The sequence below is a fragment of the Euprymna scolopes genome, chromosome 2 (assembly GCF_053919585.1).
Source record: "Euprymna scolopes isolate OS-2025 chromosome 2, ASM5391958v1, whole genome shotgun sequence".
NCBI lineage: Eukaryota > Metazoa > Mollusca > Cephalopoda > Sepiida > Sepiolidae > Euprymna > Euprymna scolopes.
In genome coordinates this window covers 31,039,332-31,063,949 of record NC_136483.1, presented here as the reverse complement: position 1 = coordinate 31,063,949, position 24,618 = coordinate 31,039,332, and the positions used below count along the sequence as shown (strand labels likewise).

General features: G+C 38.5%; 92 non-coding genes across 92 annotated transcripts in view; all 92 read right to left on the bottom strand.

Annotated features, from left to right (window-relative positions):
• Nucleotides 1-209: 209 nt before the first annotated feature.
• Trnap-ugg (transfer RNA proline (anticodon UGG)) lies at nt 210-281 on the bottom strand. Its single transcript has one exon. It is a non-coding gene; the product is annotated as a tRNA-Pro (tRNA).
• Nucleotides 282-435: 154 nt separating this feature from the next.
• Trnap-ugg (transfer RNA proline (anticodon UGG)) lies at nt 436-507 on the bottom strand. Its single transcript has one exon. It is a non-coding gene; the product is annotated as a tRNA-Pro (tRNA).
• A 153-nt stretch (nt 508-660) lies between these two features.
• On the bottom strand, nt 661-732 carry Trnap-ugg (transfer RNA proline (anticodon UGG)). Its single transcript has one exon. It is a non-coding gene; the product is annotated as a tRNA-Pro (tRNA).
• An 832-nt stretch (nt 733-1,564) lies between these two features.
• Trnap-ugg (transfer RNA proline (anticodon UGG)) lies at nt 1,565-1,636 on the bottom strand. Its single transcript has one exon. It is a non-coding gene; the product is annotated as a tRNA-Pro (tRNA).
• A 154-nt stretch (nt 1,637-1,790) lies between these two features.
• On the bottom strand, nt 1,791-1,862 carry Trnap-ugg (transfer RNA proline (anticodon UGG)). The gene has a single exon. It is a non-coding gene; the product is annotated as a tRNA-Pro (tRNA).
• Nucleotides 1,863-2,016: 154 nt separating this feature from the next.
• Trnap-ugg (transfer RNA proline (anticodon UGG)) lies at nt 2,017-2,088 on the bottom strand. The gene has a single exon. It is a non-coding gene; the product is annotated as a tRNA-Pro (tRNA).
• A 380-nt stretch (nt 2,089-2,468) lies between these two features.
• Trnap-ugg (transfer RNA proline (anticodon UGG)) lies at nt 2,469-2,540 on the bottom strand. Its single transcript has one exon. It is a non-coding gene; the product is annotated as a tRNA-Pro (tRNA).
• A 380-nt stretch (nt 2,541-2,920) lies between these two features.
• Trnap-ugg (transfer RNA proline (anticodon UGG)) lies at nt 2,921-2,992 on the bottom strand. Its single transcript has one exon. It is a non-coding gene; the product is annotated as a tRNA-Pro (tRNA).
• Nucleotides 2,993-3,146: 154 nt separating this feature from the next.
• On the bottom strand, nt 3,147-3,218 carry Trnap-ugg (transfer RNA proline (anticodon UGG)). Its single transcript has one exon. It is a non-coding gene; the product is annotated as a tRNA-Pro (tRNA).
• A 605-nt stretch (nt 3,219-3,823) lies between these two features.
• On the bottom strand, nt 3,824-3,896 carry Trnap-ugg (transfer RNA proline (anticodon UGG)). The gene has a single exon. It is a non-coding gene; the product is annotated as a tRNA-Pro (tRNA).
• Nucleotides 3,897-4,276: 380 nt separating this feature from the next.
• Nucleotides 4,277-4,348, bottom strand: Trnap-ugg (transfer RNA proline (anticodon UGG)). The gene has a single exon. It is a non-coding gene; the product is annotated as a tRNA-Pro (tRNA).
• A 154-nt stretch (nt 4,349-4,502) lies between these two features.
• On the bottom strand, nt 4,503-4,574 carry Trnap-ugg (transfer RNA proline (anticodon UGG)). Its single transcript has one exon. It is a non-coding gene; the product is annotated as a tRNA-Pro (tRNA).
• Nucleotides 4,575-4,728: 154 nt separating this feature from the next.
• Trnas-uga (transfer RNA serine (anticodon UGA)) lies at nt 4,729-4,800 on the bottom strand. Its single transcript has one exon. It is a non-coding gene; the product is annotated as a tRNA-Ser (tRNA).
• Nucleotides 4,801-4,954: 154 nt separating this feature from the next.
• On the bottom strand, nt 4,955-5,026 carry Trnap-ugg (transfer RNA proline (anticodon UGG)). The gene has a single exon. It is a non-coding gene; the product is annotated as a tRNA-Pro (tRNA).
• Nucleotides 5,027-5,406: 380 nt separating this feature from the next.
• On the bottom strand, nt 5,407-5,478 carry Trnap-ugg (transfer RNA proline (anticodon UGG)). The gene has a single exon. It is a non-coding gene; the product is annotated as a tRNA-Pro (tRNA).
• Nucleotides 5,479-5,631: 153 nt separating this feature from the next.
• Nucleotides 5,632-5,704, bottom strand: Trnap-ugg (transfer RNA proline (anticodon UGG)). The gene has a single exon. It is a non-coding gene; the product is annotated as a tRNA-Pro (tRNA).
• A 380-nt stretch (nt 5,705-6,084) lies between these two features.
• On the bottom strand, nt 6,085-6,156 carry Trnap-ugg (transfer RNA proline (anticodon UGG)). The gene has a single exon. It is a non-coding gene; the product is annotated as a tRNA-Pro (tRNA).
• A 154-nt stretch (nt 6,157-6,310) lies between these two features.
• Trnap-ugg (transfer RNA proline (anticodon UGG)) lies at nt 6,311-6,382 on the bottom strand. The gene has a single exon. It is a non-coding gene; the product is annotated as a tRNA-Pro (tRNA).
• Nucleotides 6,383-6,536: 154 nt separating this feature from the next.
• On the bottom strand, nt 6,537-6,608 carry Trnas-uga (transfer RNA serine (anticodon UGA)). The gene has a single exon. It is a non-coding gene; the product is annotated as a tRNA-Ser (tRNA).
• Nucleotides 6,609-6,762: 154 nt separating this feature from the next.
• On the bottom strand, nt 6,763-6,834 carry Trnap-ugg (transfer RNA proline (anticodon UGG)). The gene has a single exon. It is a non-coding gene; the product is annotated as a tRNA-Pro (tRNA).
• A 380-nt stretch (nt 6,835-7,214) lies between these two features.
• Trnap-ugg (transfer RNA proline (anticodon UGG)) lies at nt 7,215-7,286 on the bottom strand. Its single transcript has one exon. It is a non-coding gene; the product is annotated as a tRNA-Pro (tRNA).
• Nucleotides 7,287-7,440: 154 nt separating this feature from the next.
• On the bottom strand, nt 7,441-7,512 carry Trnap-ugg (transfer RNA proline (anticodon UGG)). Its single transcript has one exon. It is a non-coding gene; the product is annotated as a tRNA-Pro (tRNA).
• A 154-nt stretch (nt 7,513-7,666) lies between these two features.
• On the bottom strand, nt 7,667-7,738 carry Trnap-ugg (transfer RNA proline (anticodon UGG)). The gene has a single exon. It is a non-coding gene; the product is annotated as a tRNA-Pro (tRNA).
• A 154-nt stretch (nt 7,739-7,892) lies between these two features.
• Nucleotides 7,893-7,964, bottom strand: Trnap-ugg (transfer RNA proline (anticodon UGG)). The gene has a single exon. It is a non-coding gene; the product is annotated as a tRNA-Pro (tRNA).
• A 154-nt stretch (nt 7,965-8,118) lies between these two features.
• Nucleotides 8,119-8,190, bottom strand: Trnap-ugg (transfer RNA proline (anticodon UGG)). Its single transcript has one exon. It is a non-coding gene; the product is annotated as a tRNA-Pro (tRNA).
• Nucleotides 8,191-8,570: 380 nt separating this feature from the next.
• Nucleotides 8,571-8,642, bottom strand: Trnap-ugg (transfer RNA proline (anticodon UGG)). The gene has a single exon. It is a non-coding gene; the product is annotated as a tRNA-Pro (tRNA).
• Nucleotides 8,643-8,796: 154 nt separating this feature from the next.
• Trnap-ugg (transfer RNA proline (anticodon UGG)) lies at nt 8,797-8,868 on the bottom strand. Its single transcript has one exon. It is a non-coding gene; the product is annotated as a tRNA-Pro (tRNA).
• A 154-nt stretch (nt 8,869-9,022) lies between these two features.
• On the bottom strand, nt 9,023-9,094 carry Trnap-ugg (transfer RNA proline (anticodon UGG)). The gene has a single exon. It is a non-coding gene; the product is annotated as a tRNA-Pro (tRNA).
• A 378-nt stretch (nt 9,095-9,472) lies between these two features.
• Trnap-ugg (transfer RNA proline (anticodon UGG)) lies at nt 9,473-9,544 on the bottom strand. The gene has a single exon. It is a non-coding gene; the product is annotated as a tRNA-Pro (tRNA).
• Nucleotides 9,545-9,698: 154 nt separating this feature from the next.
• On the bottom strand, nt 9,699-9,770 carry Trnap-ugg (transfer RNA proline (anticodon UGG)). The gene has a single exon. It is a non-coding gene; the product is annotated as a tRNA-Pro (tRNA).
• Nucleotides 9,771-10,148: 378 nt separating this feature from the next.
• On the bottom strand, nt 10,149-10,220 carry Trnap-ugg (transfer RNA proline (anticodon UGG)). The gene has a single exon. It is a non-coding gene; the product is annotated as a tRNA-Pro (tRNA).
• Nucleotides 10,221-10,374: 154 nt separating this feature from the next.
• Nucleotides 10,375-10,446, bottom strand: Trnap-ugg (transfer RNA proline (anticodon UGG)). The gene has a single exon. It is a non-coding gene; the product is annotated as a tRNA-Pro (tRNA).
• A 378-nt stretch (nt 10,447-10,824) lies between these two features.
• Trnap-ugg (transfer RNA proline (anticodon UGG)) lies at nt 10,825-10,896 on the bottom strand. The gene has a single exon. It is a non-coding gene; the product is annotated as a tRNA-Pro (tRNA).
• A 154-nt stretch (nt 10,897-11,050) lies between these two features.
• On the bottom strand, nt 11,051-11,122 carry Trnap-ugg (transfer RNA proline (anticodon UGG)). The gene has a single exon. It is a non-coding gene; the product is annotated as a tRNA-Pro (tRNA).
• Nucleotides 11,123-11,276: 154 nt separating this feature from the next.
• Trnap-ugg (transfer RNA proline (anticodon UGG)) lies at nt 11,277-11,348 on the bottom strand. Its single transcript has one exon. It is a non-coding gene; the product is annotated as a tRNA-Pro (tRNA).
• Nucleotides 11,349-11,502: 154 nt separating this feature from the next.
• On the bottom strand, nt 11,503-11,574 carry Trnap-ugg (transfer RNA proline (anticodon UGG)). Its single transcript has one exon. It is a non-coding gene; the product is annotated as a tRNA-Pro (tRNA).
• A 154-nt stretch (nt 11,575-11,728) lies between these two features.
• On the bottom strand, nt 11,729-11,800 carry Trnaq-uug (transfer RNA glutamine (anticodon UUG)). Its single transcript has one exon. It is a non-coding gene; the product is annotated as a tRNA-Gln (tRNA).
• Nucleotides 11,801-11,954: 154 nt separating this feature from the next.
• On the bottom strand, nt 11,955-12,026 carry Trnap-ugg (transfer RNA proline (anticodon UGG)). The gene has a single exon. It is a non-coding gene; the product is annotated as a tRNA-Pro (tRNA).
• A 154-nt stretch (nt 12,027-12,180) lies between these two features.
• Nucleotides 12,181-12,252, bottom strand: Trnap-ugg (transfer RNA proline (anticodon UGG)). The gene has a single exon. It is a non-coding gene; the product is annotated as a tRNA-Pro (tRNA).
• A 154-nt stretch (nt 12,253-12,406) lies between these two features.
• On the bottom strand, nt 12,407-12,478 carry Trnap-ugg (transfer RNA proline (anticodon UGG)). Its single transcript has one exon. It is a non-coding gene; the product is annotated as a tRNA-Pro (tRNA).
• Nucleotides 12,479-12,632: 154 nt separating this feature from the next.
• Nucleotides 12,633-12,704, bottom strand: Trnap-ugg (transfer RNA proline (anticodon UGG)). The gene has a single exon. It is a non-coding gene; the product is annotated as a tRNA-Pro (tRNA).
• Nucleotides 12,705-12,858: 154 nt separating this feature from the next.
• Trnap-ugg (transfer RNA proline (anticodon UGG)) lies at nt 12,859-12,930 on the bottom strand. Its single transcript has one exon. It is a non-coding gene; the product is annotated as a tRNA-Pro (tRNA).
• A 154-nt stretch (nt 12,931-13,084) lies between these two features.
• On the bottom strand, nt 13,085-13,156 carry Trnap-ugg (transfer RNA proline (anticodon UGG)). Its single transcript has one exon. It is a non-coding gene; the product is annotated as a tRNA-Pro (tRNA).
• A 154-nt stretch (nt 13,157-13,310) lies between these two features.
• On the bottom strand, nt 13,311-13,382 carry Trnap-ugg (transfer RNA proline (anticodon UGG)). Its single transcript has one exon. It is a non-coding gene; the product is annotated as a tRNA-Pro (tRNA).
• A 154-nt stretch (nt 13,383-13,536) lies between these two features.
• Nucleotides 13,537-13,608, bottom strand: Trnap-ugg (transfer RNA proline (anticodon UGG)). Its single transcript has one exon. It is a non-coding gene; the product is annotated as a tRNA-Pro (tRNA).
• A 154-nt stretch (nt 13,609-13,762) lies between these two features.
• Nucleotides 13,763-13,834, bottom strand: Trnap-ugg (transfer RNA proline (anticodon UGG)). The gene has a single exon. It is a non-coding gene; the product is annotated as a tRNA-Pro (tRNA).
• A 154-nt stretch (nt 13,835-13,988) lies between these two features.
• Trnap-ugg (transfer RNA proline (anticodon UGG)) lies at nt 13,989-14,060 on the bottom strand. The gene has a single exon. It is a non-coding gene; the product is annotated as a tRNA-Pro (tRNA).
• A 154-nt stretch (nt 14,061-14,214) lies between these two features.
• Nucleotides 14,215-14,286, bottom strand: Trnap-ugg (transfer RNA proline (anticodon UGG)). The gene has a single exon. It is a non-coding gene; the product is annotated as a tRNA-Pro (tRNA).
• A 154-nt stretch (nt 14,287-14,440) lies between these two features.
• On the bottom strand, nt 14,441-14,512 carry Trnap-ugg (transfer RNA proline (anticodon UGG)). Its single transcript has one exon. It is a non-coding gene; the product is annotated as a tRNA-Pro (tRNA).
• A 154-nt stretch (nt 14,513-14,666) lies between these two features.
• Nucleotides 14,667-14,738, bottom strand: Trnap-ugg (transfer RNA proline (anticodon UGG)). Its single transcript has one exon. It is a non-coding gene; the product is annotated as a tRNA-Pro (tRNA).
• Nucleotides 14,739-14,892: 154 nt separating this feature from the next.
• Trnap-ugg (transfer RNA proline (anticodon UGG)) lies at nt 14,893-14,964 on the bottom strand. Its single transcript has one exon. It is a non-coding gene; the product is annotated as a tRNA-Pro (tRNA).
• A 154-nt stretch (nt 14,965-15,118) lies between these two features.
• Trnap-ugg (transfer RNA proline (anticodon UGG)) lies at nt 15,119-15,190 on the bottom strand. The gene has a single exon. It is a non-coding gene; the product is annotated as a tRNA-Pro (tRNA).
• Nucleotides 15,191-15,344: 154 nt separating this feature from the next.
• Nucleotides 15,345-15,416, bottom strand: Trnap-ugg (transfer RNA proline (anticodon UGG)). The gene has a single exon. It is a non-coding gene; the product is annotated as a tRNA-Pro (tRNA).
• Nucleotides 15,417-15,570: 154 nt separating this feature from the next.
• Trnap-ugg (transfer RNA proline (anticodon UGG)) lies at nt 15,571-15,642 on the bottom strand. Its single transcript has one exon. It is a non-coding gene; the product is annotated as a tRNA-Pro (tRNA).
• Nucleotides 15,643-15,796: 154 nt separating this feature from the next.
• Trnap-ugg (transfer RNA proline (anticodon UGG)) lies at nt 15,797-15,868 on the bottom strand. The gene has a single exon. It is a non-coding gene; the product is annotated as a tRNA-Pro (tRNA).
• Nucleotides 15,869-16,022: 154 nt separating this feature from the next.
• On the bottom strand, nt 16,023-16,094 carry Trnaq-uug (transfer RNA glutamine (anticodon UUG)). Its single transcript has one exon. It is a non-coding gene; the product is annotated as a tRNA-Gln (tRNA).
• A 154-nt stretch (nt 16,095-16,248) lies between these two features.
• Trnap-ugg (transfer RNA proline (anticodon UGG)) lies at nt 16,249-16,320 on the bottom strand. Its single transcript has one exon. It is a non-coding gene; the product is annotated as a tRNA-Pro (tRNA).
• Nucleotides 16,321-16,474: 154 nt separating this feature from the next.
• Nucleotides 16,475-16,546, bottom strand: Trnap-ugg (transfer RNA proline (anticodon UGG)). The gene has a single exon. It is a non-coding gene; the product is annotated as a tRNA-Pro (tRNA).
• A 154-nt stretch (nt 16,547-16,700) lies between these two features.
• On the bottom strand, nt 16,701-16,772 carry Trnap-ugg (transfer RNA proline (anticodon UGG)). Its single transcript has one exon. It is a non-coding gene; the product is annotated as a tRNA-Pro (tRNA).
• A 154-nt stretch (nt 16,773-16,926) lies between these two features.
• On the bottom strand, nt 16,927-16,998 carry Trnap-ugg (transfer RNA proline (anticodon UGG)). Its single transcript has one exon. It is a non-coding gene; the product is annotated as a tRNA-Pro (tRNA).
• Nucleotides 16,999-17,152: 154 nt separating this feature from the next.
• Nucleotides 17,153-17,224, bottom strand: Trnap-ugg (transfer RNA proline (anticodon UGG)). Its single transcript has one exon. It is a non-coding gene; the product is annotated as a tRNA-Pro (tRNA).
• A 154-nt stretch (nt 17,225-17,378) lies between these two features.
• Trnap-ugg (transfer RNA proline (anticodon UGG)) lies at nt 17,379-17,450 on the bottom strand. Its single transcript has one exon. It is a non-coding gene; the product is annotated as a tRNA-Pro (tRNA).
• A 154-nt stretch (nt 17,451-17,604) lies between these two features.
• Trnap-ugg (transfer RNA proline (anticodon UGG)) lies at nt 17,605-17,676 on the bottom strand. Its single transcript has one exon. It is a non-coding gene; the product is annotated as a tRNA-Pro (tRNA).
• A 154-nt stretch (nt 17,677-17,830) lies between these two features.
• On the bottom strand, nt 17,831-17,902 carry Trnap-ugg (transfer RNA proline (anticodon UGG)). Its single transcript has one exon. It is a non-coding gene; the product is annotated as a tRNA-Pro (tRNA).
• Nucleotides 17,903-18,056: 154 nt separating this feature from the next.
• Trnap-ugg (transfer RNA proline (anticodon UGG)) lies at nt 18,057-18,128 on the bottom strand. Its single transcript has one exon. It is a non-coding gene; the product is annotated as a tRNA-Pro (tRNA).
• A 154-nt stretch (nt 18,129-18,282) lies between these two features.
• Trnap-ugg (transfer RNA proline (anticodon UGG)) lies at nt 18,283-18,354 on the bottom strand. The gene has a single exon. It is a non-coding gene; the product is annotated as a tRNA-Pro (tRNA).
• A 154-nt stretch (nt 18,355-18,508) lies between these two features.
• Trnap-ugg (transfer RNA proline (anticodon UGG)) lies at nt 18,509-18,580 on the bottom strand. Its single transcript has one exon. It is a non-coding gene; the product is annotated as a tRNA-Pro (tRNA).
• A 154-nt stretch (nt 18,581-18,734) lies between these two features.
• On the bottom strand, nt 18,735-18,806 carry Trnap-ugg (transfer RNA proline (anticodon UGG)). Its single transcript has one exon. It is a non-coding gene; the product is annotated as a tRNA-Pro (tRNA).
• Nucleotides 18,807-18,960: 154 nt separating this feature from the next.
• Trnap-ugg (transfer RNA proline (anticodon UGG)) lies at nt 18,961-19,032 on the bottom strand. Its single transcript has one exon. It is a non-coding gene; the product is annotated as a tRNA-Pro (tRNA).
• A 154-nt stretch (nt 19,033-19,186) lies between these two features.
• Nucleotides 19,187-19,258, bottom strand: Trnap-ugg (transfer RNA proline (anticodon UGG)). The gene has a single exon. It is a non-coding gene; the product is annotated as a tRNA-Pro (tRNA).
• A 154-nt stretch (nt 19,259-19,412) lies between these two features.
• Nucleotides 19,413-19,484, bottom strand: Trnap-ugg (transfer RNA proline (anticodon UGG)). Its single transcript has one exon. It is a non-coding gene; the product is annotated as a tRNA-Pro (tRNA).
• Nucleotides 19,485-19,638: 154 nt separating this feature from the next.
• Nucleotides 19,639-19,710, bottom strand: Trnap-ugg (transfer RNA proline (anticodon UGG)). The gene has a single exon. It is a non-coding gene; the product is annotated as a tRNA-Pro (tRNA).
• Nucleotides 19,711-19,864: 154 nt separating this feature from the next.
• Nucleotides 19,865-19,936, bottom strand: Trnap-ugg (transfer RNA proline (anticodon UGG)). The gene has a single exon. It is a non-coding gene; the product is annotated as a tRNA-Pro (tRNA).
• A 154-nt stretch (nt 19,937-20,090) lies between these two features.
• On the bottom strand, nt 20,091-20,162 carry Trnap-ugg (transfer RNA proline (anticodon UGG)). Its single transcript has one exon. It is a non-coding gene; the product is annotated as a tRNA-Pro (tRNA).
• Nucleotides 20,163-20,316: 154 nt separating this feature from the next.
• Trnap-ugg (transfer RNA proline (anticodon UGG)) lies at nt 20,317-20,388 on the bottom strand. Its single transcript has one exon. It is a non-coding gene; the product is annotated as a tRNA-Pro (tRNA).
• A 154-nt stretch (nt 20,389-20,542) lies between these two features.
• On the bottom strand, nt 20,543-20,614 carry Trnap-ugg (transfer RNA proline (anticodon UGG)). The gene has a single exon. It is a non-coding gene; the product is annotated as a tRNA-Pro (tRNA).
• Nucleotides 20,615-20,768: 154 nt separating this feature from the next.
• Nucleotides 20,769-20,840, bottom strand: Trnap-ugg (transfer RNA proline (anticodon UGG)). Its single transcript has one exon. It is a non-coding gene; the product is annotated as a tRNA-Pro (tRNA).
• A 154-nt stretch (nt 20,841-20,994) lies between these two features.
• On the bottom strand, nt 20,995-21,066 carry Trnap-ugg (transfer RNA proline (anticodon UGG)). The gene has a single exon. It is a non-coding gene; the product is annotated as a tRNA-Pro (tRNA).
• Nucleotides 21,067-21,220: 154 nt separating this feature from the next.
• Nucleotides 21,221-21,292, bottom strand: Trnap-ugg (transfer RNA proline (anticodon UGG)). The gene has a single exon. It is a non-coding gene; the product is annotated as a tRNA-Pro (tRNA).
• Nucleotides 21,293-21,671: 379 nt separating this feature from the next.
• Nucleotides 21,672-21,743, bottom strand: Trnap-ugg (transfer RNA proline (anticodon UGG)). Its single transcript has one exon. It is a non-coding gene; the product is annotated as a tRNA-Pro (tRNA).
• Nucleotides 21,744-21,897: 154 nt separating this feature from the next.
• On the bottom strand, nt 21,898-21,969 carry Trnap-ugg (transfer RNA proline (anticodon UGG)). Its single transcript has one exon. It is a non-coding gene; the product is annotated as a tRNA-Pro (tRNA).
• Nucleotides 21,970-22,123: 154 nt separating this feature from the next.
• On the bottom strand, nt 22,124-22,195 carry Trnap-ugg (transfer RNA proline (anticodon UGG)). The gene has a single exon. It is a non-coding gene; the product is annotated as a tRNA-Pro (tRNA).
• A 380-nt stretch (nt 22,196-22,575) lies between these two features.
• On the bottom strand, nt 22,576-22,647 carry Trnap-ugg (transfer RNA proline (anticodon UGG)). The gene has a single exon. It is a non-coding gene; the product is annotated as a tRNA-Pro (tRNA).
• A 154-nt stretch (nt 22,648-22,801) lies between these two features.
• Trnap-ugg (transfer RNA proline (anticodon UGG)) lies at nt 22,802-22,873 on the bottom strand. Its single transcript has one exon. It is a non-coding gene; the product is annotated as a tRNA-Pro (tRNA).
• A 154-nt stretch (nt 22,874-23,027) lies between these two features.
• Trnap-ugg (transfer RNA proline (anticodon UGG)) lies at nt 23,028-23,099 on the bottom strand. The gene has a single exon. It is a non-coding gene; the product is annotated as a tRNA-Pro (tRNA).
• A 154-nt stretch (nt 23,100-23,253) lies between these two features.
• On the bottom strand, nt 23,254-23,325 carry Trnap-ugg (transfer RNA proline (anticodon UGG)). The gene has a single exon. It is a non-coding gene; the product is annotated as a tRNA-Pro (tRNA).
• A 154-nt stretch (nt 23,326-23,479) lies between these two features.
• On the bottom strand, nt 23,480-23,551 carry Trnap-ugg (transfer RNA proline (anticodon UGG)). The gene has a single exon. It is a non-coding gene; the product is annotated as a tRNA-Pro (tRNA).
• Nucleotides 23,552-23,705: 154 nt separating this feature from the next.
• Trnap-ugg (transfer RNA proline (anticodon UGG)) lies at nt 23,706-23,777 on the bottom strand. Its single transcript has one exon. It is a non-coding gene; the product is annotated as a tRNA-Pro (tRNA).
• Nucleotides 23,778-23,931: 154 nt separating this feature from the next.
• Nucleotides 23,932-24,003, bottom strand: Trnap-ugg (transfer RNA proline (anticodon UGG)). The gene has a single exon. It is a non-coding gene; the product is annotated as a tRNA-Pro (tRNA).
• Nucleotides 24,004-24,157: 154 nt separating this feature from the next.
• Trnap-ugg (transfer RNA proline (anticodon UGG)) lies at nt 24,158-24,229 on the bottom strand. The gene has a single exon. It is a non-coding gene; the product is annotated as a tRNA-Pro (tRNA).
• A 154-nt stretch (nt 24,230-24,383) lies between these two features.
• Nucleotides 24,384-24,455, bottom strand: Trnap-ugg (transfer RNA proline (anticodon UGG)). The gene has a single exon. It is a non-coding gene; the product is annotated as a tRNA-Pro (tRNA).
• A 154-nt stretch (nt 24,456-24,609) lies between these two features.
• Trnap-ugg (transfer RNA proline (anticodon UGG)) overlaps nt 24,610-24,618 on the bottom strand; it is a 72-nt gene continuing 63 nt past the window's right edge. Inside the window, exon 1 of the tRNA in view lies at nt 24,610-24,618. This exon is cut by the window's right edge and continues 63 nt beyond it. This is a non-coding gene — a tRNA (tRNA-Pro).

Sequence of the window (24,618 nt, the reverse complement as noted above, 5' to 3'; positions counted from 1 at the left end):
GAACCCGGGACCGGTCGCACCCAAAGCGAGAATCATACCCCTAGGCCAACGAGCCAGACACAATACTTACTTCATAGCACTGATTGTCAATATACAGTGAAGTAAGTCCATTTAATTCATCTAAAACAAGTCAATTAACAAAGTTTCTTTATAAATATCATCAAAAAGTATGGGGTTTGCTACGATCATAATGAAAAATGTAAGACATCGGGCTCGTCCGGGATTTGAACCCGGGACCTCTCGCACCCAAAGCGAGAATCATACCCCTAGACCAACGAGCCAGACACAATACTTACTTCATAGCACATATTGTTAATATACAGTGAAGTAAGTCCATTTAATTCATGTAAAACAAGTCAATTAACAAAGTCTCTTATTAAATATCATCAAAAAGTATGGGGTTTGCTACGATCATAATGAAAAATATAAGACATCGGGCTCGTCCGGGATTTGAACCCGGGACCTCTCGCACCCAAAGCGAGAATCATACCCCCAGACCAACGAGCCAGACACAATTCTTACTTCATAGCACAGATTGTTAATATACAGTGAAGTAAGTCCATTTAATTCATGTAAAACAAGTCAATTAACAAAGTTTCTTTATAAATATCATCAAAAGTATAGGGTTTGCTACGATCATAATGAAAAATGTAAGACATCGGGCTCGTCCGGGATTTGAACCCGGGACCTCTCGCACCCAAAGCGAGAATCATACCCCTAGACCAACGAGCCAGACACAATACTTACTTCATAGCAAAGATTGTTAATATACAGTGAAGTAAGTCCATTTAATTCATGTAAAACAAGTCATTGAACAAGGTTTCTTTATAAATATCATCAAAAAGTATGGGGTTTGCTACGATCATAATGAAAAATGTAAGACATCGGGCACGTCCGGGATTTGAACCCGGGACCGGTCGCACCCAAAGCGAGAATCATACCCCTAGACCAACGAGCCAGACACAATACTTACTTCATAGCACAGATTGTTAATATACAGTGAAGTTAGTCCATTTAATTCATGTAAAACAAGTCAATTAACAAAGTTTCTTTATAAATATCATCAAAAAGTATGGGGTTTGCTACGATCATAATGAAAAATGTAAGACATCGGGCACGTCCGGGATTTGAACCCGGGACCGGTCGCACCCAAAGCGAGAATCATACCCCTAGACCAACGAGCCAGACACAATACTTACTTCATAGCACAGATTGTTAATATACAGTGAAGTAAGTCCATTTAATTCATGTAAAACAAGTCAATTAACAAGGTTTCTTTATAAATATCATCAAAAAGTATGGGGTTTGCTACGATCATAATGAAAAATGTAAGACATCGGGCTCGTCCGGGATTTGAACCCGGGACAGGTCGCACCCAAAGCGAGAATCATACCCCTAGACCAACGAGCCAGACACAATACTTACTTCATAGCACAGATTGTTAATATACAGTGAAGTAAGTCCATTTAATTCATGTAAAACAAGTCAATTAACAAAGTTTCTTTATAAATATCATCAAAAAGTATGGGGTTTGCTACGATCATAATGAAAAATGTAAGACATCAGGCTCGTCCGGGATTTGAACCTGGGACCTCTCGCTCCCAAAGCGAGAATCATACCCCTAGACCAACGAGCCAGACACAATACTTACGTCATAGCACAGATTGTTAATATACAGTGAAGTAAGTCCATTTAATTCATGTAAAACAAGTCAATTAACAAAGTTTCTTTATAAATATCATCAAAAAGTATGGGGTTTGCTACGATCATAATGAAAAATGTAAGACATCGGGCTGGTCCGGGATTTGAACCCGGGACCTCTCGCACCCAAAGCGAGAATCATACCCCTAGACCAACGAGCCAGACACATTACTTACTTCATAGCACAGATTGTTAATATACAGTGAAGTAAGTCCATTTAATTCATGTAAAACAAGTCAATTAACAAAGTTTCTTTATAAATATCATCAAAAAGTATGGGGTTTGCTACGATCATAATGAAAAATGTAAGACATCAGGCTCGTCCGGGATTTGAACCTGGGACCTCTCGCTCCCAAAGCGAGAATCATACCCCTAGACCAACGAGCCAGACACAATACTTACGTCATAGCACAGATTGTTAATATACAGTGAAGTAAGTCCATTTAATTCATGTAAAACAAGTCAATTAACAAAGTTTCTTTATAAATATCATCAAAAAGTATGGGGTTTGCTACGATCATAATGAAAAATGTAAGACATCGGGCTTGTCCGGGATTTGAACCCGGGACCTCCTGCACCCAAAGCGAGAATCATACCCCTAGACCAACGAGCCAGACACAATACTTACTTCATAGCACAGATTGTTAATATACAGTGAAGTAAGTCCATTTAATTCATGTAAAACAAGTCAATTAACAAAGTTTCTTTATAAATATCATCAAAAAGTATAGGGGTTGCTACGATCATAATGAAAAATGTAAGACATCGGGCTCGTCCGGAATTTGAACCCGGGACCTCTCGCACCCAAAGCGAGAATCATACCCCTAGACCAACGAGCCAGACACAATACTTACTTCATAGCACAGATTGTTTATATACAGTGAAGTAAGTCCATTTAATTCATGTAAAACAAGTCAATTAACAAAGTTTCTTTATAAATATCATCAAAAAGTATGGGGTTTGCTACGATCATAATGAAAAATGTAAGACATCGGGCTCGTTCTGGATTTGACCTCGGGACCTCTCGCACCCAAAGCGAGAATCATACCCCTAGACCAACGAGCAAGACACAATACGTACTTCATAGCACAGATTGTTAATATACAGTGAAGTAAGTCCATTTAATTCATGTAAAACAAGTCAATTAACAAAGTTTCTTTATAAATATCATCAAAAAGTATGGGGTTTGCTACGATCATAGTGAAAAATGTAAGACATCGGGCTCGTCCGGGATTTGAACCCGGGACCTCTCGCACCCAAAGCGAGAATCATACCCCTAGACCAACGAGCCAGACACAATACTTGCTTCATAGAACAGATTGTTAATATACAGTGAAGTATGTCCATTTAATTCATGTAAAACAAGTAAATTAACAAAGTTTCTTTATAAATATCATCAAAAAGTATGGGGTTTGCTACGATCATAGTGAAAAATGTAAGACATGGGGCTCGTCCGGGATTTGAACCCGGGACCTCTCGCACCCAAAGCGAGATTCATACCCCTAGACCAACGAGCCAGACACAATACTTACTTCATAGCACAGATTGTTAATATACAGTTAAGTAAGTCCATTTAATTCATGTAAAACAAGTCAATTAACAAAGTTTCTTTATAAATATCATCAAAAAGTATGGGGTTTGCTACGATCATAATGAAAAATGTAAGACATCGGGCTCGTCCGGGATTTGAACCCGGGACCTCTACCACCCAAAGCTAGAATCATACCCCTAGACCAACGAGCAAGACACAATACTTACTTCATAGCACAGATTGTTAATATACAGTGAAGTAAGTCCATTTAATTCATGTAAAACAAGTCAATTAACAAAGTCTCTTTATAAATATCATCAAAAAGTATGGGGTTTGCTACGATCATAATGAAAAATGTAAGACATCGGGCTCGTCACGGATTTGAACCCGGTACCTCTCGCACCTAAAGCGAGAATCATACACCTAGACCAACGAGCCAGACACAATACTTACTTCATAGCACAGATTGTTAATATACAGTGAAGTAAGTCCATTTAATTCATGTAAAACAAGTCAATTAACAAAGTCTCTTTATAAATATCATCAAAAAGTATGGGGTTTGCTACGATCATAATGAAAAATGTAAGACATCGCGCTCGTCCGGGATTTGAACCCGGGACCTCTCGCACCCAAAGCGAGAATCATACCCCTAGACCAACGAGCCAGACACAATACTTACTTCATAGCACAGATTGTTAATATACAGTGAAATAAGTCCATTTAATGCATGTAAAACAAGTCAATTAACAAAGTCTCTTTATAAATATCATCAAAAAGTATGGGGTTTGCTACGATCATAATGAAAAATGTAAGACATCGGGCTCGTCACGGATTTGAACCCGGGACCTCTCGCACCCAAAGCGAGAATCATACCCCTAGACCAACGAGCCAGACACAATACTTACTTCATAGCACAGATTGTTAATATACAGTGAAGTAAGTCCATTTAATTCATGTAAAACAAGTCAATAAACAAAGTTTCTTTATAAATATCATCAAAAAGTATAGGGTTTGCTACGATCATAATGAAAAATGTAAGACATCGGGCTCGTCGGGGATTTGAACCCGGGACCTCTCGCACCCAAAGCGAGAATCATACCCCTAGACCAACGAGCCAGACACAATACTTACTTCATAGCACAGATTGTTAATATACAGTTAAGTAAGTCCATTTAATTCATGTAAAACAAGTCAATTAACAAAGTTTCTTTATAAATATCATCAAAAAGTATGGGGTTTGCTACGATCATAATGAAAAATGTAAGACATCGGGCTCGTCCGGGATTTTAACCCGGGACCTCTCGCACCCAAAGCGAGAATCATACCCCTAGACCAACGAGCCAGACACAATACTTACTTCATAGTACAGATTGTCAATATACAATGAAGTAAGTCCATTTAATTCATGTAAAACAAGTCAATTAACAAAGTTTCTTTATAAATATCATCAAAAAGTATGGGGTTTGCTACGATCATAATGAAAAATGTAAGACATCGGGCTCGTCCGGGATTTGAACCCGGGACCTCTCGCACTCAAAGCGAGAATCATACCCCTAGACCAACGAGCCAGACACAATACTTACTTCATAGCACAGATTGTTAATATACAGTGAAGTAAGTCCATTTAATTAATGTAAAACAAGTCAATTTACAAAGTCTCTTTATAAATATCATCAAAATGTATGGGGTTTGCTACGATCATAATGAAAAATGTAAGACATCGGGCTCGTCCGGGATTTGAACCCGGGACCTCTCGCACCCAAAGCGAGAATCATACCCCTAGACCAACGTGCCAGACACAATACTTACTTCATAGCACAGATTGTTAATATACAGTGAAGTAAGTCCACTTAATTCATGTAAAACAAGTCAATTAACAAAGTTTCTTTATAAATATCATCAAAAAGTATAGGGTTTGCTACGATAATAATGAAAAATGTAAGACATCGGGCTCGTCCGGGATTTGAATACGGGACCTCTCGCACCCAAAGCGAGAATCATACCCCTAGACCAACGAGCCAGACACAATACGTACTTCATAGCACAGATTGTTGATATACAGTGAAGTAAGTCCATTTAATTCATGTAAAACAAGTCAATTAACAAAGTTTCTTTATAAATATCATCAAAAAGTATAGGGTTTGCTACGATCATAAAGAAAAATGTAAGACATCGGGCTCGTCCGGGATTTAAACCCGGGACCTCTCGCACCCAAAGTGAGAATCATACCCCTAGACCAACGAGCCAGACACAATACTTACTTCATAGCACAGATTGTTAATATACAGTGAAGTAAGTCCATTTAATTCATGTAAAACAAGTCAATTAACAAAGTCTCTTTATAAATATCATCAAAAAGTATGGGGTTTGCTACGATCATAATGAAAAATGTAAGACATCGCGCTCGTCCGGGATTTGAACCCGGGACCTCTCGCACCCAAAGCGAGAATCATACCCCTAGACCAACGAGCCAGACACAATACTTACTTCATAGCACAGATTGTTAATATACAGTGAAATAAGTCCATTTAATGCATGTAAAACAAGTCAATTAACAAAGTCTCTTTATAAATATCATCAAAAAGTATGGGGTTTGCTACGATCATAATGAAAAATGTAAGACATCGGGCTCGTCACGGATTTGAACCCGGGACCTCTCGCACCCAAAGCGAGAATCATACCCCTAGACCAACGAGCCAGACACAATACTTACTTCATAGCACAGATTGTTAATATACAGTGAAGTAAGTCCATTTAATTCATGTAAAACAAGTCAATAAACAAAGTTTCTTTATAAATATCATCAAAAAGTATAGGGTTTGCTACGATCATAATGAAAAATGTAAGACATCGGGCTCGTCGGGGATTTGAACCCGGGACCTCTCGCACCCAAAGCGAGAATCATACCCCTAGACCAACGAGCCAGACACAATACTTACTTCATAGCACAGATTGTTAATATACAGTTAAGTAAGTCCATTTAATTCATGTAAAACAAGTCAATTAACAAAGTTTCTTTATAAATATCATCAAAAAGTATGGGGTTTGCTACGATCATAATGAAAAATGTAAGACATCGGGCTCGTCCGGGATTTTAACCCGGGACCTCTCGCACCCAAAGCGAGAATCATACCCCTAGACCAACGAGCCAGACACAATACTTACTTCATAGTACAGATTGTCAATATACAATGAAGTAAGTCCATTTAATTCATGTAAAACAAGTCAATTAACAAAGTTTCTTTATAAATATCATCAAAAAGTATGGGGTTTGCTACGATCATAATGAAAAATGTAAGACATCGGGCTCGTCCGGGATTTGAACCCGGGACCTCTCGCACTCAAAGCGAGAATCATACCCCTAGACCAACGAGCCAGACACAATACTTACTTCATAGCGCAGATTGTTAATATACAGTGAAGTTAGTCCATTTAATTAATGTAAAACAAGTCAATTTACAAAGTCTCTTTATAAATATCATCAAAATGTATGGGGTTTGCTACGATCATAATGAAAAATGTAAGACATCGGGCTCGTCCGGGATTTGAACCCGGGACCTCTCGCACCCAAAGCGAGAATCATACCCCTAGACCAACGTGCCAGACACAATACTTACTTCATAGCACAGATTGTTAATATACAGTGAAGTAAGTCCACTTAATTCATGTAAAACAAGTCAATTAACAAAGTTTCTTTATAAATATCATCAAAAAGTATAGGGTTTGCTACGATAATAATGAAAAATGTAAGACATCGGGCTCGTCCGGGATTTGAATACGGGACCTCTCGCACCCAAAGCGAGAATCATACCCCTAGACCAACGAGCCAGACACAATACGTACTTCATAGCACAGATTGTTAATATACAGTGAAGTAAGTCCATTTAATTCATGTAAAACAAGTCAATTAACAAAGTTTCTTTATAAATATCATCAAAAAGTATAGGGTTTGCTACGATCATAAAGAAAAATGTAAGACATCGGGCTCGTCCGGGATTTAAACCCGGGACCTCTCGCACCCAAAGTGAGAATCATACCCCTAGACCAACGAGCCAGACACAATACTTACTTCATAGCACAGATTGTTAATATACAGTGAAGTAAGTCCATTTAATTCATGTAAAACAAGTCAATTAACAAAGTCTCTTTATAAATATCATCAAAAAGTATGGGGTTTGCTACGATCATAATGAAAAATGTAAGACATCGGGCTCGTCCGGGATTTGAACCCGGGACCTCTCGCACCCAAAGCGAGAATCATACCCCTAGACCAACGAGCCAGACACAATACTTACTTCATAGCACAGATTGTTAATATACAGTGAAGTAAGTCCATTTAATTCATGTAAAACAAGTCAATTAACAAAGTCTCTTTATAAATATCATCAAAAAGTATGGGGTTTGCTACGATCATAATGAAAAATGTAAGACATCGGGCTCGTCCGGGATTTGAACCCGGGACCTCTCGCACCCAAAGCGAGAATCATACCCCTAGACCAACGAGCCAGACACAATACTTACTTCATAGCACAGATTGTTAATATACAGTGAAGTAAGTCCATTTAATTCATGTAAAACAAGTCAATTAACAAAGTTTCTTTATAAATATCATCACAAAGTATGGGGTTTGCCACGATCATAATGAAAAATGTAAGACATCGGGCTCGTCCGGGATTTGAACCCGGGACCTCTCGCACCCAAAGCGAGAATCATACCCCTAGACCAACGAGCCAGACACAATAGTTACTTCATAGCACAGATTGTTAATATACAGTGAAGTAAGTCCATTTAATTCATGTAAAACAAGTCAATTAACAAAGTCTCTTTATAAATATCATCAAAATGTATGGGGTTTGCTACGATCATAATGAAAAATGTAAGACATCGGGCTCGTCCGGGATTTGAACCCGGGACCTCTCGCACCCAAAGCGAGAATCATACCCCTAGACCAACGTGCCAGACACAATACTTACTTCATAGCACAGATTGTTAATATACAGTGAAGTAAGTCCATTTAATTCATGTAAAACAAGTCAATTAACAAAGTTTCTTTATAAATATCATCAAAAAGTATAGGGTTTGCTACGATAATAATGAAAAATGTAAGACATCGGGCTCGTCCGGGATTTGAATACGGGACCTCTCGCACCCAAAGCGAGAATCATACCCCTAGACCAACGAGCCAGACACCATAGTTACTTCATAGCACAGATTGTTAATATACAGTGAAGTAAGTCCATTTAATTCATCTAAAACAAGTCAATTAACAAAGTCTCTTTTTTAATATCATCAAAAAGTATGGGGTTTGCTACGATCATAATGAAAAATGTAAGACATCGGGCTCGTCCGGGATTTGAACCCGGGACCTCTCGCACCCAAAGCGAGAATCATACCCCTAGACCAACGAGCCAGACACAATAGTTACTTCATAGCACAGATTGTTAATATACAGTGAAGTAAGTCCATTTAATTCATCTAAAACAAGTCAATTAACAAAGTCTCTTTATAAATATCATCAAAAAGTATGGGGTTTGCTACGATCATAATGAAAAATGTAAGACATCGGGCTCGTCCGGGATTTGAACCCGGGACCTCTCGCACCCAAAGCGAGAATCATACCCCTAGACCATCGAGCCAGACACAATAGTTACTTCATAGCACAGATTGTTAATATACAGTGAAGTAAGTCCATTTAATTCATGTAAAACAAGTCAATTAACAAAGTCTCTTTATAAATATCATCAAAAAGTATGGGGTTTGCTACGATCAAAAAAAAAAATGTAAGACATCGGGCTCGTCCGGGATTTGAACCCGGGACCTCTCGCACCCAACGCGAGAATCATACCCCTAGACCAACGAGCCAGACACAATACTTACTTCATAGAACAGATTGTTAATATACAGTGAAGTAAGTCCATTTAATTCATGTAAAACAAGTCATTTAACAAAGTTTCTTAAAAAATATCATCAAAAAGTATGGGGTTTGCTACGATCATAATGGAAAATGTAAGACATCGGGCTCGTCACGGATATAATCCGGGACCTCTCGCACCCAAAGCGAGAATCATACCCCTAGACCAACGAGCCAGACACAATACTTACTTCATAGCACAGATTGTTAATATACAGTAAAGTAAGTCCATTTAATTCATGTAAAACAAGTCAATTAACAAAGTTTCTTTATAAATATCATCAAAAGTATAGGGTTTGCTACGATCATAATGAAAAATGTAAGACATCGGGCTCGTCCGGGATTTGAACCCGGGACCTCTCGCACCCAAAGCGAGAATCATACCCCTAGACCAACGAGCCAGACACAATAGTTACTTCATAGCACAGATTGTTAATATACAGTGAAGTAAGTCCATTTAATGCATGTAAAACAAGTCAATTAACAAAGTCTCTTTATAAATATCATCAAAAAGTATGGGGTTTGCTACGATCAAAAAAAAAAATGTAAGACATCGGGCTCGTCCGGGATTTGAACCCGGGACCTCTCGCACCCAACGCGAGAATCATACCCCTAGACCAACGAGCCAGACACAATACTTACTTCATAGAACAGATTGTTAATATACAGTGAAGTAAGTCCATTTAATTCATGTAAAACAAGTCATTTAACAAAGTTTCTTAAAAAATATCATCAAAAAGTATGGGGTTTGCTACGATCATAATGGAAAATGTAAGACATCGGGCTCGTCAAAGATATAATCCGGGACCTCTCGCACCCAAAGCGAGAATCATACCCCTAGACCAACGAGCCAGACACAATACTTACTTCAGAGCACAGATTGTTTATATACAGTGAAGTAAGTCCATTTAATTCATGTAAAACAAGTCAATTAACAAAGTTTCTTTATAAATATCATCAAAAGTATAGGGTTTGCTACGATCATAATGAAAAATGTAAGACATCGGGCTCGTCCGGGATTTGAACCCGGGACCTCTCGCACCCAAAGCGAGAATCATACCCCTAGACCAACGAGCCAGACACAATAGTTACTTCATAGCACAGATTGTTAATATACAGTGAAGTAAGTCCATTTAATTCATGTAAAACAAGTCAATTAACAAAGTCTCTTTATAAATATCATCAAAAAGTATGGGGTTTGCTACGATCAAAAAAAAAAATGTAAGACATCGGGCTCGTCCGGGATTTGAACCCGGGACCTCTCGCACCCAACGCGAGAATCATACCCCTAGACCAACGAGCCAGACACAATACTTACTTCATAGAACAGATTGTTAATATACAGTGAAGTAAGTCCATTTAATTCATGTAAAACAAGTCATTTAACAAAGTTTCTTAAAAAATATCATCAAAAAGTATGGGGTTTGCTACGATCATAATGGAAAATGTAAGACATCGGGCTCGTCACGGATATAATCCGGGACCTCTCGCACCCAAAGCGAGAATCATACCCCTAGACCAACGAGCCAGACACAATACTTACTTCATAGCACAGATTGTTAATATACAGTGAAGTAAGTCCATTTAATTCATGTAAAACAAGTCAATTAACAAAGTTTCTTTATAAATATCATCAAAAGTATAGGGTTTGCTACGATCATAATGAAAAATGTAAGACATCGGGCTCGTCCGGGATTTGAACCCGGGACCTCTCGCACCCAAAGCGAGAATCATACCCCTAGACCAACGAGCCAGACACAATAGTTACTTCATAGCACAGATTGTTAATATACAGTGAAGTAAGTCCATTTAATTCATGTAAAACAAGTCAATTAACAAAGTCTCTTTATAAATATCATCAAAAAGTATGGGGTTTGCTACGATCATAATGAAAAATGTAAGACATCGGGCTCGTCCGGGATTTGAACCCGGGACCTCTCGCACCCAAAGCGAGAATCATACCCCTAGACCAACGAGCCAGACACAATACTTACTTCATAGCACAGATTGTTAATATACAGTGAAGTAAGTCCATTTAATGCATGTAAAACAAGTCAATTAACAAAGTCTCTTTATAAATATCATCACAAAGTATGGGGTTTTCTACGAGCATAAGGAAAAATGTAAGACATCGGGCTCGTCCGGGATTTGAACCCGGGACCTCTCGCACCCAAAGCGAGAATCATACCCCTAGACCAACGAGCTCGACACAATACTTACTTCATAGCACAGATTGTTAATATACAGTGAAGTAAGTCCATTTAATTCATGTAAAACAAGTCAATTAACAAAGTCTCTTTATAAATATCATCAAAAAGTATGGGGTTTGCTACGATCATAATGAAAAATGTAAGACATCGGGCTCGTCCGGGATTTGAACCCGGGACCTCTCGCACCCAAAGCGAGAATCATACCCCTAGACCAACGAGCCAGACACAATAGTTACTTCATAGCACAGATTGTTAATATACAGTGAAGTAAGTCCATTTAATTCATCTAAAACAAGTCAATTAACAAAGTCTCTTTATAAATATCATCAAAAAGTATGGGGTTTGCTACGATCATAATGAAAAATGTAAGACATCGGGCTCGTCCGGGATTTGAACCCGGGACCTCTCGCACCAAAAGCGAGAATCATACCCCTAGACCAACGAGCCAGACACAATAGTTACTTCATAGCACAGATTGTTAATATACAGTGAAGTAAGTCCATTTAATTCATCTAAAACAAGTCAATTAACAAAGTCTCTTTATAAATATCATCAAAAAGTATGGGGTTTGCTACGATCATAATGAAAAATGTAAGACATCGGGCTCGTCCGGGATTTGAACCCGGGACCTCTCGCACCCAAAGCGAGAATCATACCCCTAGACCAACGAGCCAGACACAATACTTACTTCATAGCACAGATTGTTAATATACAGTGAAATAAGTCCATTTAATGCATGTAAAACAAGTCAATTAACAAAGTCTCTTTATAAATATCATCAAAAAGTATAGGGTTTGCTACGATCATAATGAAAAATGTAAGACATCGGGCTCGTCCGGGATTTGAACCCGGGACCTCTCGCACCCAAAGCGAGAATCATACCCCTAGACCAACGAGCCAGACACAATACTTACTTCATAGCACAGATTGTTAATATACAGTGAAGTAAGTCCATTTAATTCATCTAAAACAAGTCAATTAACAAAGTCTCTTTATAAATATCATCAAAAAGTATGGGGTTTGCTACGATCATAATGAAAAATGTAAGACATCGGGCTCGTCCCGGATTTGAACCCGGGACCTCTCGCACCCAAAGCGAGAATCATACCCCTAGACCAACGAGCCAGACACAATACTTACTTCATAGCACAGATTGTTAATATACAGTGAAGTAAGTCCATTTAATTCATGTAAAACAAGTCAATTAACAAAGTCTCTTTATAAATATCATCAAAAAGTATGGGGTTTGCTACGATCATAATGAAAAATGTAAGACATCGGGCTCGTCCGGGATTTGAACCCGGGACCTCTCGCACCCAAAGCGAGAATCATACCCCTAGACCAACGTGCCAGACACAATACTTACTTCATAGCACAGATTGTTAATATACAGTGAAGTAAGTCCATTTAATTCATGTAAAACAAGTCAATTAACAAAGTTTCTTTATAAATATAATCAAAAAGTATAGGGATTGCTACGATCATAATGGAAAATGTAAGACATCGGGCTCGTCCGGGATTTGAACCCGGGACCTCTCGCACCCAAAGCGAGAATCATACCCCTAGACCAACGAGCCAGACACAATACTTACTTCATAGCACAGATTGTTAATATACAGTGAAGTAAGTCCATTTAATTCATGTAAAACAAGTCAATTAACAAAGTTTCTTTATAAATATCATCACAAAGTATGGGGTTTGCTACGATCATAATGAAAAATGTAAGACATCGGGCTCGTCCGGGATTTGAACCCGGGACCTCTCGCACCCAAAGCGAGAATCATACCCCTAGACCAACGAGCCAGACACAATACTTACTTCATAGCACAGATTGTTAATATACAGTGAAGTAAGTCCATTTAATTCATGTAAAACAAGTCAATTAACAAAGTCTCTTTATAAATATCATCAAAAAGTATGGGGTTTGCTACGATCATAATGAAAAATGTAAGACATCGGGCTCGTCCGGGATTTGAACCCGGGACCTCTCGCACCCAAAGCGAGAATCATACCCCTAGACCAACGAGCCAGACACAATACTTACTTCATAGCACAGATTGTTAATATACAGTGAAGTAAGTCCATTTAATTCATGTAAAACAAGTCAATTAACAAAGTCTCTTTATAAATATCATCAAAAAGTAGTGGGTTTGCTACGATCATAATGAAAAATGTAAGACATCGGGCTCGTCCGGGATTTGAACCCGGGACCTCTCGCACCCAAAGCGAGAATCATACCCCTAGACCATCGAGCCAGACACAATAGTTACTTCATAGCACAGATTGTTAATATACAGTGAAGTAAGTCCATTTAATTCATCTAAAACAAGTCAATTAACAAAGTCTCTTTATAAATATCATCAAAAAGTATGGGGTTTGCTACGATCATAATGTAAAATGTAAGACATCGGGCTCGTCCGGGATTTGAACCCGGGACCTCTCGCACCCAAAGCGAGAATCATACCCCTAGACCAACGAGCCAGACACAATACTTACTTCATAGCACAGATTGTTAATATACAGTGAAGTAAGTCCATTTAATTCATGTAAAACAAGTCAATTAACAAAGTCTCTTTATAAATATCATTAAAAAGTATGGGGTTTGCTACGATCATAATGAAAAATGTAAGACATCGGGCTCGTCCGGGATTTGAACCCGGGACCTCTCGCACCCAAAGCGAGAATCATACCCCTAGACCATCGAGCCAGACACAATAGTTACTTCATAGCACAGATTGTTAATATACAGTGAAGTAAGTCCATTTAATTCATCTAAAACAAGTCAATTAACAAAGTTTCTTTATAAATATCATCAAAAAGTATGGGGTTTGCTACGATCATAATGAAAAATGTAAGACATCGGGCTCGTCCGGGATTTGAACCCGGGACCTCTCGCACCCAAAGCGAGAATCATACCCCTAGACCAACGAGCCAGACACAATACTTACTTCATAGCACAGATTGTTAATATACAGTGAAGTAAGTCCATTTAATTCATGTAAAACAAGTCAATTAACAAAGTCTCTTTATAAATATCATCAAAAAGTATGGGGTTTGCTACGATCATAATGAAAAATGTAAGGCATCGGGCTCGTCCGGGATTTGAACCCGGGACCTCTCGCACCCAAAGCGAGAATCATACCCCTAGACCAACGAGCCAGACACAATACTTACTTCATAGCACAGATTGTTAATATACAGTGAAGTAAGTCCATTTAATTCATGTAAAACAAGTCAATTAACAAAGTTTCTTTATAAATATCATCACAAAGTATGGGGTTTGCTACGATCATAATGAAAAATGTAAGACATCGGGCTCGTCCGGGATTTGAACCCGGGACCTCTCGCACCCAAAGCGAGAATCATACCCCTAGACCAACGAGCCAGACACAATACTTACTTCATAGCACAGATTGTTAATATACAGTGAAGTAAGTCCATTTAATTCATGTAAAACAAGTCAATTAACAAAGTCTCTTTATAAATATCATCAAAAAGTATGGGGTTTGCTACGATCATAATGAAAAATGTAAGACATCGGGCTCGTCCGGGATTTGAACCCGGGACCTCTCGCACCCAAAGCGAGAATCATACCCCTAGACCAACGAGCCAGACACAATACTTACTTCATAGCACAGATTGTTAATATACAGTGAAGTAAGTCCATTTAATTCATGTAAAACAAGTCAATTAACAAAGTCTCTTTATAAATATCATCAAAATGTATGGGGTTTGCTACGATCATAATGAAAAATGTAAGACATCGGGCTCGTCCGGGATTTGAACCCGGGACCTCTCGCACCCAAAGCGAGAATCATACCCCTAGACCATCGAGCCAGACACAATAGTTACTTCATAGCACAGATTGTTAATATACAGTGAAGTAAGTCCATTTAATTCATCTAAAACAAGTCAATTAACAAAGTCTCTTTATAAATATCATCAAAAAGTATGGGGTTTGCTACGATCATAATGAAAAATGTAAGACATCGGGCTCGTCCGGGATTTGAACCCGGGACCTCTCGCACCCAAAGCGAGAATCATACCCCTAGACCAACGAGCCAGACACAATAGTTACTTCATAGCACAGATTGTTAATATACAGTGAAGTAAGTCCATTTAATTCATGTAAAACAAGTCAATTAACAAAGTTTCTTTATAAATATCATCAAAAAGTATGGGGTTTGCTACGATCATAAAGAAAAATGTAAGACATCGGGCTCGTCCGGGATTTGAACCCGGGACCTCTCGCACCCAAAGCGAGAATCATACCCCTAGACCAACGAGCCAGACACAATACTTACTTCATAGCACAGATTGTTAATATACAGTGAAGTAAGTCCATTTAATTCATGTAAAACAAGTCAATTAACAAAGTCTCTTTATAAATATCATCAAAAATGATGGGGTTTGCTACGATCATAATGAAAAATGTAAGACATCGGGCTCGTCCGGGATTTGAACCCGGGACCTCTCGCACCCAAAGCGAGAATCATACCCCTAGACCAACGAGCCAGACACAATAGTTACTTCATAGCACAGATTGTTAATATACAGTGAAGTAAGTCCATTTAATTCATCTAAAACAAGTCAATTAACAAAGTCTCTTTATAAATATCATCAAAAAGTATGGGGTTTGCTACGATCATAATGAAAAATGTAAGACATCGGGCTCGTCCGGGATTTGAACCCGGGACCTCTCGCACCAAAAGCGAGAATCATACCCCTAGACCAACGAGCCAGACACAATACTTACTTCATAGCACAGATTGTTAATATACAGTGAAGTAAGTCCATTTAATTCATGTAAAACAAGTCAATTAACAAAGTCTCTTTATAAATATCATCAAAAAGTATGGGGTTTGCTACGATCATAATGAAAAATGTAAGACATCGGGCTCGTCCGGGATTTGAACCCGGGACCTCTCGCACCCAAAGCGAGAATCATACCCCTAGACCATCGAGCCAGACACAATAGTTACTTCATAGCACAGATTGTTAATATACAGTGAAGTAAGTCCATTTAATTCATCTAAAACAAGTCAATTAACAAAGTCTCTTTATAAATATCATCAAAAAGTATGGGGTTTGCTACGATCATAATGAAAAATGTAAGACATCAGGCTCGTCCGGGATTTGAACCCGGGACCTCTCGCACCCAAAGCGAGAATCATACCCCTAGACCAACGAGCCAGACACAATAGTTACTTCATAGCACAGATTGTTAATATACAGTGAAGTAAGTCCATTTAATTCATGTAAAACAAGTCAATTAACAAAGTTTCTTTATAAATATCATCAAAAAGTATGGGGTTTGCTACGATCATAAAGAAAAATGTAAGACATCGGGCTCGTCCGGGATTTGAACCCGGGACCTCTCGCACCCAAAGCGAGAATCATACCCCTAGACCAACGAGCCAGACACAATACTTACTTCATAGCACAGATTGTTAATATACAGTGAAGTAAGTCCATTTAATTCATGTAAAACAAGTCAATTAACAAAGTCTCTTTATAAATATCATCAAAAATGATGGGGTTTGCTACGATCATAATGAAAAATGTAAGACATCGGGCTCGTGCGGGATTTGAACCCGGGACCTCTCGCACCCAAAGCGAGAATCATACCCCTAGACCAACGAGCCAGACACAATACTTACTTCATAGCACAGATTGTTAATATACAGTGAAGTAAGTCCATTTAATTCATGTAAAACAAGTCAATTAACAAAGTCTCTTTATAAATATCATCAAAAAGTATGGGGTTTGCTACGATCATAATGAAAAATGTAAGACATCGGGCTCGTCCGGGATTTGAACCCGGGACCTCTCGCACCCAAAGCGAGAATCATACCCCTAGACAAACGAGCCAGACACAATACTTACTTCATAGCACAGATTGTTAATATACAGTGAAATAAGTCCATTTAATGCATGTAAAACAAATCAATTAACAAAGTCTCTTTATAAATATCATCAAAAAGTATGGGGTTTGCTACGATCATAATGAAAAATGTAAGACATCGGGCTCGTCCGGGATTTGAACCCGGGACCTCTCGCACCCAAAGCGAGAATCATACCCCTAGACCAACGAGCCAGACACAATACTTACTTCATAGCACAGATTGTTAATATACAGTGAAGTAAGTCCATTTAATTCATGTAAAACAAGTCAATTAACAAAGTCTCTTTATAAATATCATTAAAAAGTATGGGGTTTGCTACGATCATAATGAAAAATGTAAGACATCGGGCTCGTCCGGGATTTGAACCCGGGACCTCTCGCACCCAAAGCGAGAATCATACCCCTAGACCATCGAGCCAGACACAATAGTTACTTCATAGCACAGATTGTTAATATACAGTGAAGTAAGTCCATTTAATTCATCTAAAACAAGTCAATTAACAAAGTTTCTTTATAAATATCATCAAAAAGTATGGGGTTTGCTACGATCATAATGAAAAATGTAAGACATCGGGCTCGTCCGGGATTTGAACCCGGGACCTCTCGCACCCAAAGCGAGAATCATACCCCTAGACCAACGAGCCAGACACAATACTTACTTCATAGCACAGATTGTTAATATACAGTGAAGTAAGTCCATTTAATTCATGTAAAACAAGTCAATTAACAAAGTCTCTTTATAAATATCATCAAAAAGTATGGGGTTTGCTACGATCATAATGAAAAATGTAAGGAATCGGGCTCGTCCGGGATTTGAACCCGGGACCTCTCGCACCCAAAGCGAGAATCATACCCCTAGACCAACGAGCCAGACACAATACTTACTTCATAGCACAGATTGTTAATATACAGTGAAGTAAGTCCATTTAATTCATGTAAAACAAGTCAATTAACAAAGTTTCTTTATAAATATCATCACAAAGTATGGGGTTTGCTACGATCATAATGAAAAATGTAAGACATCGGGCTCGTCCGGGATTTGAACCCGGGACCTCTCGCACCCAAAGCGAGAATCATACCCCTAGACCAACGAGCCAGACACAATAGTTACTTCATAGCACAGATTGTTAATATACAGTGAAGTAAGTCCATTTAATTCATGTAAAACAAGTCAATTAACAAAGTTTCTTTATAAATATCATCAAAAAGTATGGGGTTTGCTACGATCATAAAGAAAAATGTAAGACATCGGGCTCGTCCGGGATTTGAACCCGGGACCTCTCGCACCCAAAGCGAGAATCATACCCCTAGACCAACGAGCCAGACACAATACTTACTTCATAGCACAGATTGTTAATATACAGTGAAGTAAGTCCATTTAATTCATGTAAAACAAGTCAATTAACAAAGTCTCTTTATAAATATCATCAAAAATGATGGGGTTTGCTACGATCATAATGAAAAATGTAAGACATCGGGCTCGTGCGGGATTTGAACCCGGGACCTCTCGCACCCAAAGCGAGAATCATACCCCTAGACCAACGAGCCAGACACAATACTTACTTCATAGCACAGATTGTTAATATACAGTGAAGTAAGTCCATTTAATTCATGTAAAACAAGTCAATTAACAAAGTCTCTTTATAAATATCATCAAAAAGTATGGGGTTTGCTACGATCATAATGAAAAATGTAAGACATCGGGCTCGTCCGGGATTTGAACCCGGGACCTCTCGCACCCAAAGCGAGAATCATACCCCTAGACAAACGAGCCAGACACAATACTTACTTCATAGCACAGATTGTTAATATACAGTGAAATAAGTCCATTTAATGCATGTAAAACAAGTCAATTAACAAAGTCTCTTTATAAATATCATCAAAAAGTATGGGGTTTGCTACGATCATAATGAAAAATGTAAGACATCGGGCTCGTCCGGGATTTGAACCCGGGACCTCTCGCACCCAAAGCGAGAATCATACCCCTAGACCAACGAGCCAGACACAATACTTACTTCATAGCACAGATTGTTAATATACAGTGAAGTAAGTCCATTTAATTCATGTAAAACAAGTCAATTAACAAAGTCTCTTTATAAATATCATTAAAAAGTATGGGGTTTGCTACGATCATAATGAAAAATGTAAGACATCGGGCTCGTCCGGGATTTGAACCCGGGACCTCTCGCACCCAAAGCGAGAATCATACCCCTAGACCATCGAGCCAGACACAATAGTTACTTCATAGCACAGATTGTTAATATACAGTGAAGTAAGTCCATTTAATTCATCTAAAACAAGTCAATTAACAAAGTTTCTTTATAAATATCATCAAAAAGTATGGGGTTTGCTACGATCATAATGAAAAATGTAAGACATCGGGCTCGTCCGGGATTTGAACCCGGGACCTCTCGCACCCAAAGCGAGAATCATACCCCTAGACCAACGAGCCAGACACAATACTTACTTCATAGCACAGATTGTTAATATACAGTGAAGTAAGTCCATTTAATTCATGTAAAACAAGTCAATTAACAAAGTCTCTTTATAAATATCATCAAAAAGTATGGGGTTTGCTACGATCATAATGAAAAATGTAAGGCATCGGGCTCGTCCGGGATTTGAACCCGGGACCTCTCGCACCCAAAGCGAGAATCATACCCCTAGACCAACGAGCCAGACACAATACTTACTTCATAGCACAGATTGTTAATATACAGTGAAGTAAGTCCATTTAATTCATGTAAAACAAGTCAATTAACAAAGTTTCTTTATAAATATCATCACAAAGTATGGGGTTTGCTACGATCATAATGAAAAATGTAAGACATCGGGCTCGTCCGGGATTTGAACCCGGGACCTCTCGCACCCAAAGCGAGAATCATACCCCTAGACCAACGAGCCAGACACAATACTTACTTCATAGCACAGATTGTTAATATACAGTGAAGTAAGTCCATTTAATTCATGTAAAACAAGTCAATTAACAAAGTCTCTTTATAAATATCATCAAAAAGTATGGGGTTTGCTACGATCATAATGAAAAATGTAAGACATCGGGCTCGTCCGGGATTTGAACCCGGGACCTCTCGCACCCAAAGCGAGAATCATACCCCTAGACCAACGAGCCAGACACAATACTTACTTCATAGCACAGATTGTTAATATACAGTGAAGTAAGTCCATTTAATTCATGTAAAACAAGTCAATTAACAAAGTCTCTTTATAAATATCATCAAAAAGTATGGGGTTTGCTACGATCATAATGAAAAATGTAAGACATCGGGCTCGTCCGGGATTTGAACCCGGGACCTCTCGCACCCAAAGCGAGAATCATACCCCTAGACCATCGAGCCAGACACAATAGTTACTTCATAGCACAGATTGTTAATATACAGTGAAGTAAGTCCATTTAATTCATCTAAAACAAGTCAATTAACAAAGTCTCTTTATAAATATCATCAAAAAGTATGGGGTTTGCTACGATCATAATGAAAAATGTAAGACATCGGGCTCGTCCGGGATTTGAACCCGGGACCTCTCGCACCCAAAGCGAGAATCATACCCCTAGACCAACGAGCCAGACACAATAGTTACTTCATAGCACAGATTGTTAATATACAGTGAAGTAAGTCCATTTAATTCATGTAAAACAAGTCAATTAACAAAGTTTCTTTATAAATATCATCAAAAAGTATGGGGTTTGCTACGATCATAAAGAAAAATGTAAGACATCGGGCTCGTCCGGGATTTGAACCCGGGACCTCTCGCACCCAAAGCGAGAATCATACCCCTAGACCAACGAGCCAGACACAATACTTACTTCATAGCACAGATTGTTAATATACAGTGAAGTAAGTCCATTTAATTCATGTAAAACAAGTCAATTAACAAAGTCTCTTTATAAATATCATCAAAAATGATGGGGTTTGCTACGATCATAATGAAAAATGTAAGACATCGGGCTCGTCCGGGATTTGAACCCGGGACCTCTCGCACCCAAAGCGAGAATCATACCCCTAGACCAACGAGCCAGACACAATACTTACTTCATAGCACAGATTGTTAATATACAGTGAAGTAAGTCCATTTAATTCATGTAAAACAAGTCAATTAACAAAGTCTCTTTATAAATATCATCAAAAAGTATGGGGTTTGCTACGATCATAATGAAAAATGTAAGACATCGGGCTCGTCCGGGATTTGAACCCGGGACCTCTCGCACCCAAAGCGAGAATCATACCCCTAGACAAATAGCCAGACACAATACTTACTTCATAGCACAGATTGTTAATATACAGTGAAATAAGTCCATTTAATGCATGTAAAACAAGTCAATTAACAAAGTCTCTTTATAAATATCATCAAAAAGTATGGGGTTTGCTACGATCATAATGAAAAATGTAAGACATCGGGCTCGTCCGGGATTTGAACCCGGGACCTCTCGCACCCAAAGCGAGAATCATACCCCTAGACCAACGAGCCAGACACAATACTTACTTCGTAGAACAGATTGTCAATATACAATGAAGTAAGTCCATTTAATTCATGTAAAACAAGTCAATTAACAAAGTTTCTTTATAAATATCATCAAAAAGTATAGGGTTTGCTACGATCATAATGAAAAATGTAAGACATCGGGCTCGTCCGGGATTTGAACCCGGGACCTCTCGCACCCAAAGCGAGAATCATACCCCTAGACCAACGAGCCAGACACAATACTTACTTCATAGCACAGATTGTTAATATACAGTGAAGTAAGTCCATTTAATTCATCTAAAACAAGTCAATTAACAAAGTCTCTTTATAAATATCATCAAAAAGTATGGGGTTTGCTACGATCATAATGAAAAATGTAAGACATCGGGCTCGTCCCGGATTTGAACCCGGGACCTCTCGCACCCAAAGCGAGAATCATACCCCTAGACCAACGAGCCAGACACAATACTTACTTCATAGTACAGATTGTTAATATACAGTGAAGTAAGTCCATTTAATTCATGTAAAACAAGTCAATTAACAAAGTCTCTTTATAAATATCATCAAAAAGTATGGGGTTTGCTACGATCATAATGAAAAATGTAAGACATCGGGCTCGTCCGGGATTTGAACCCGGGACCCCTCGAAACCAAAGCGAGAATCATACCCCTAGACCAACGTGCCAGACACAATACTTACTTCATAGCACAGATTGTTAATATACAGTGAAGTAAGTCCATTTAATTCATGTAAAACAAGTCAATTAACAAAGTTTCTTTATAAATATAATCAAAAAGTATAGGGATTGCTACGATCATAATGGAAAATGTAAGACATCGGGCTCGTCCGGGATTTGAACCCGGGACCTCTCGCACCCAAAGCGAGAATCATACCCCTAGACCAACGAGCCAGACACAATACTTACTTCATAGCACAGATTGTTAATATACAGTGAAGTAAGTCCATTTAATTCATGTAAAACAAGTCAATTAACAAAGTTTCTTTATAAATATCATCACAAAGTATGGGGTTTGCTACGATCATAATGAAAAATGTAAGACATCGGGCTCGTCCGGGATTTGAACCCGGGACCTCTCGCACCCAAAGCGAGAATCATACCCCTAGACCAACGAGCCAGACACAATACTTACTTCATAGCACAGATTTTTAATATACAGTGAAGTAAGTCCATTTAATTCATGTAAAACAAGTCAATTAACAAAGTCTCTTTATAAATATCATCAAAAAGTATGGGGTTTGCTACGATCATAATGAAAAATGTAAGACATCGGGCCCGTCCGGGATTTGAACCCGGGACCTCTCGCACCCAAAGCGAGAATCATACCCCTAGACCAACGAGCCAGACACAATACTTACTTCATAGCACAGATTGTTAATATACAGTGAAGTAAGTCCATTTAATTCATGTAAAACAAGTCAATTAACAAAGTCTCTTTATAAATATCATCAAAAAGTATGGGGTTTGCTACGATCATAATGAAAAATGTAAGACATCGGGCTCGTCCGGGATTTGAACCCGGGACCTCTCGCACCCAAAGCGAGAATCATACCCCTAGACCAACGAGCCAGACACAATAGTTACTTCATAGCACAGATTGTTAATATACAGTGAAGTAAGTCCATTTAATTCATGTAAAACAAGTCAATTAACAAAGTCTCTTTATAAATATCATCAAAAAGTATGGGGTTTGCTACGATCATAATGAAAAATGTAAGGCATCGGGCTCGTCCGGGATTTGAACCCGGGACCTCTCGCACCCAAAGCGAGAATCATACCCCTAGACCAACGAGCCAGACACAATACTTACTTCATAGCACAGATTGTTAATATACAGTGAAGTAAGTCCATTTAATTCATGTAAAACAAGTCAATTAACAAAGTTTCTTTATAAATATCATCACAAAGTATGGGGTTTGCTACGATCATAATGAAAAATGTAAGACATCGGGCTCGTCCGGGATTTGAACCCGGGACCTCTCGCACCCAAAGCGAGAATCATACCCCTAGACCAACGAGCCAGACACAATACTTACTTCATAGCACAGATTGTTAATATACAGTGAAGTAAGTCCATTTAATTCATGTAAAACAAGTCAATTAACAAAGTCTCTTTATAAATATCATCAAAAAGTATGGGGTTTGCTACGATCATAATGAAAAATGTAAGACATCGGGCTCGTCCGGGATTTGAACCCGGGACCTCTCGCACCCAAAGCGAGAATCATACCCCTAGACCAACGAGCCAGACACAATACTTACTTCATAGCACAGATTGTTAATATACAGTGAAGTAAGTCCATTTAATTCATGTAAAACAAGTCAATTAACAAAGTTTCTTTATAAATATCATCAAAAAGTATGGGGTTTGCTACGATCATAATGAAAAATGTAAGACATCGGGCTCGTCCGGGATTTGAACCCGGGACCTCTCGCACCCAAAGCGAGAATCATACCCCTAGACCATCGAGCCAGACACAATAGTTACTTCATAGCACAGATTGTTAATATACAGTGAAGTAAGTCCATTTAATTCATCTAAAACAAGTCAATTAACAAAGTCTCTTTATAAATATCATCAAAAAGTATGGGGTTTGCTACGATCATAATGAAAAATGTAAGACATCGGGCTCGTCCGGGATTTGAACCCGGGACCTCTCGCACCCAAAGCGAGAATCATACCCCTAGACCAACGAGCCAGACAAAATAGTTACTTCATAGCACAGATTGTTAATATACAGTGAAGTAAGTCCATTTAATTCATGTAAAACAAGTCAATTAACAAAGTCTCTTTATAAATATCATCAAAAAGTATGGGGTTTGCTACGATCATAATGAAAAATGTAAGGCATCGGGCTCGTC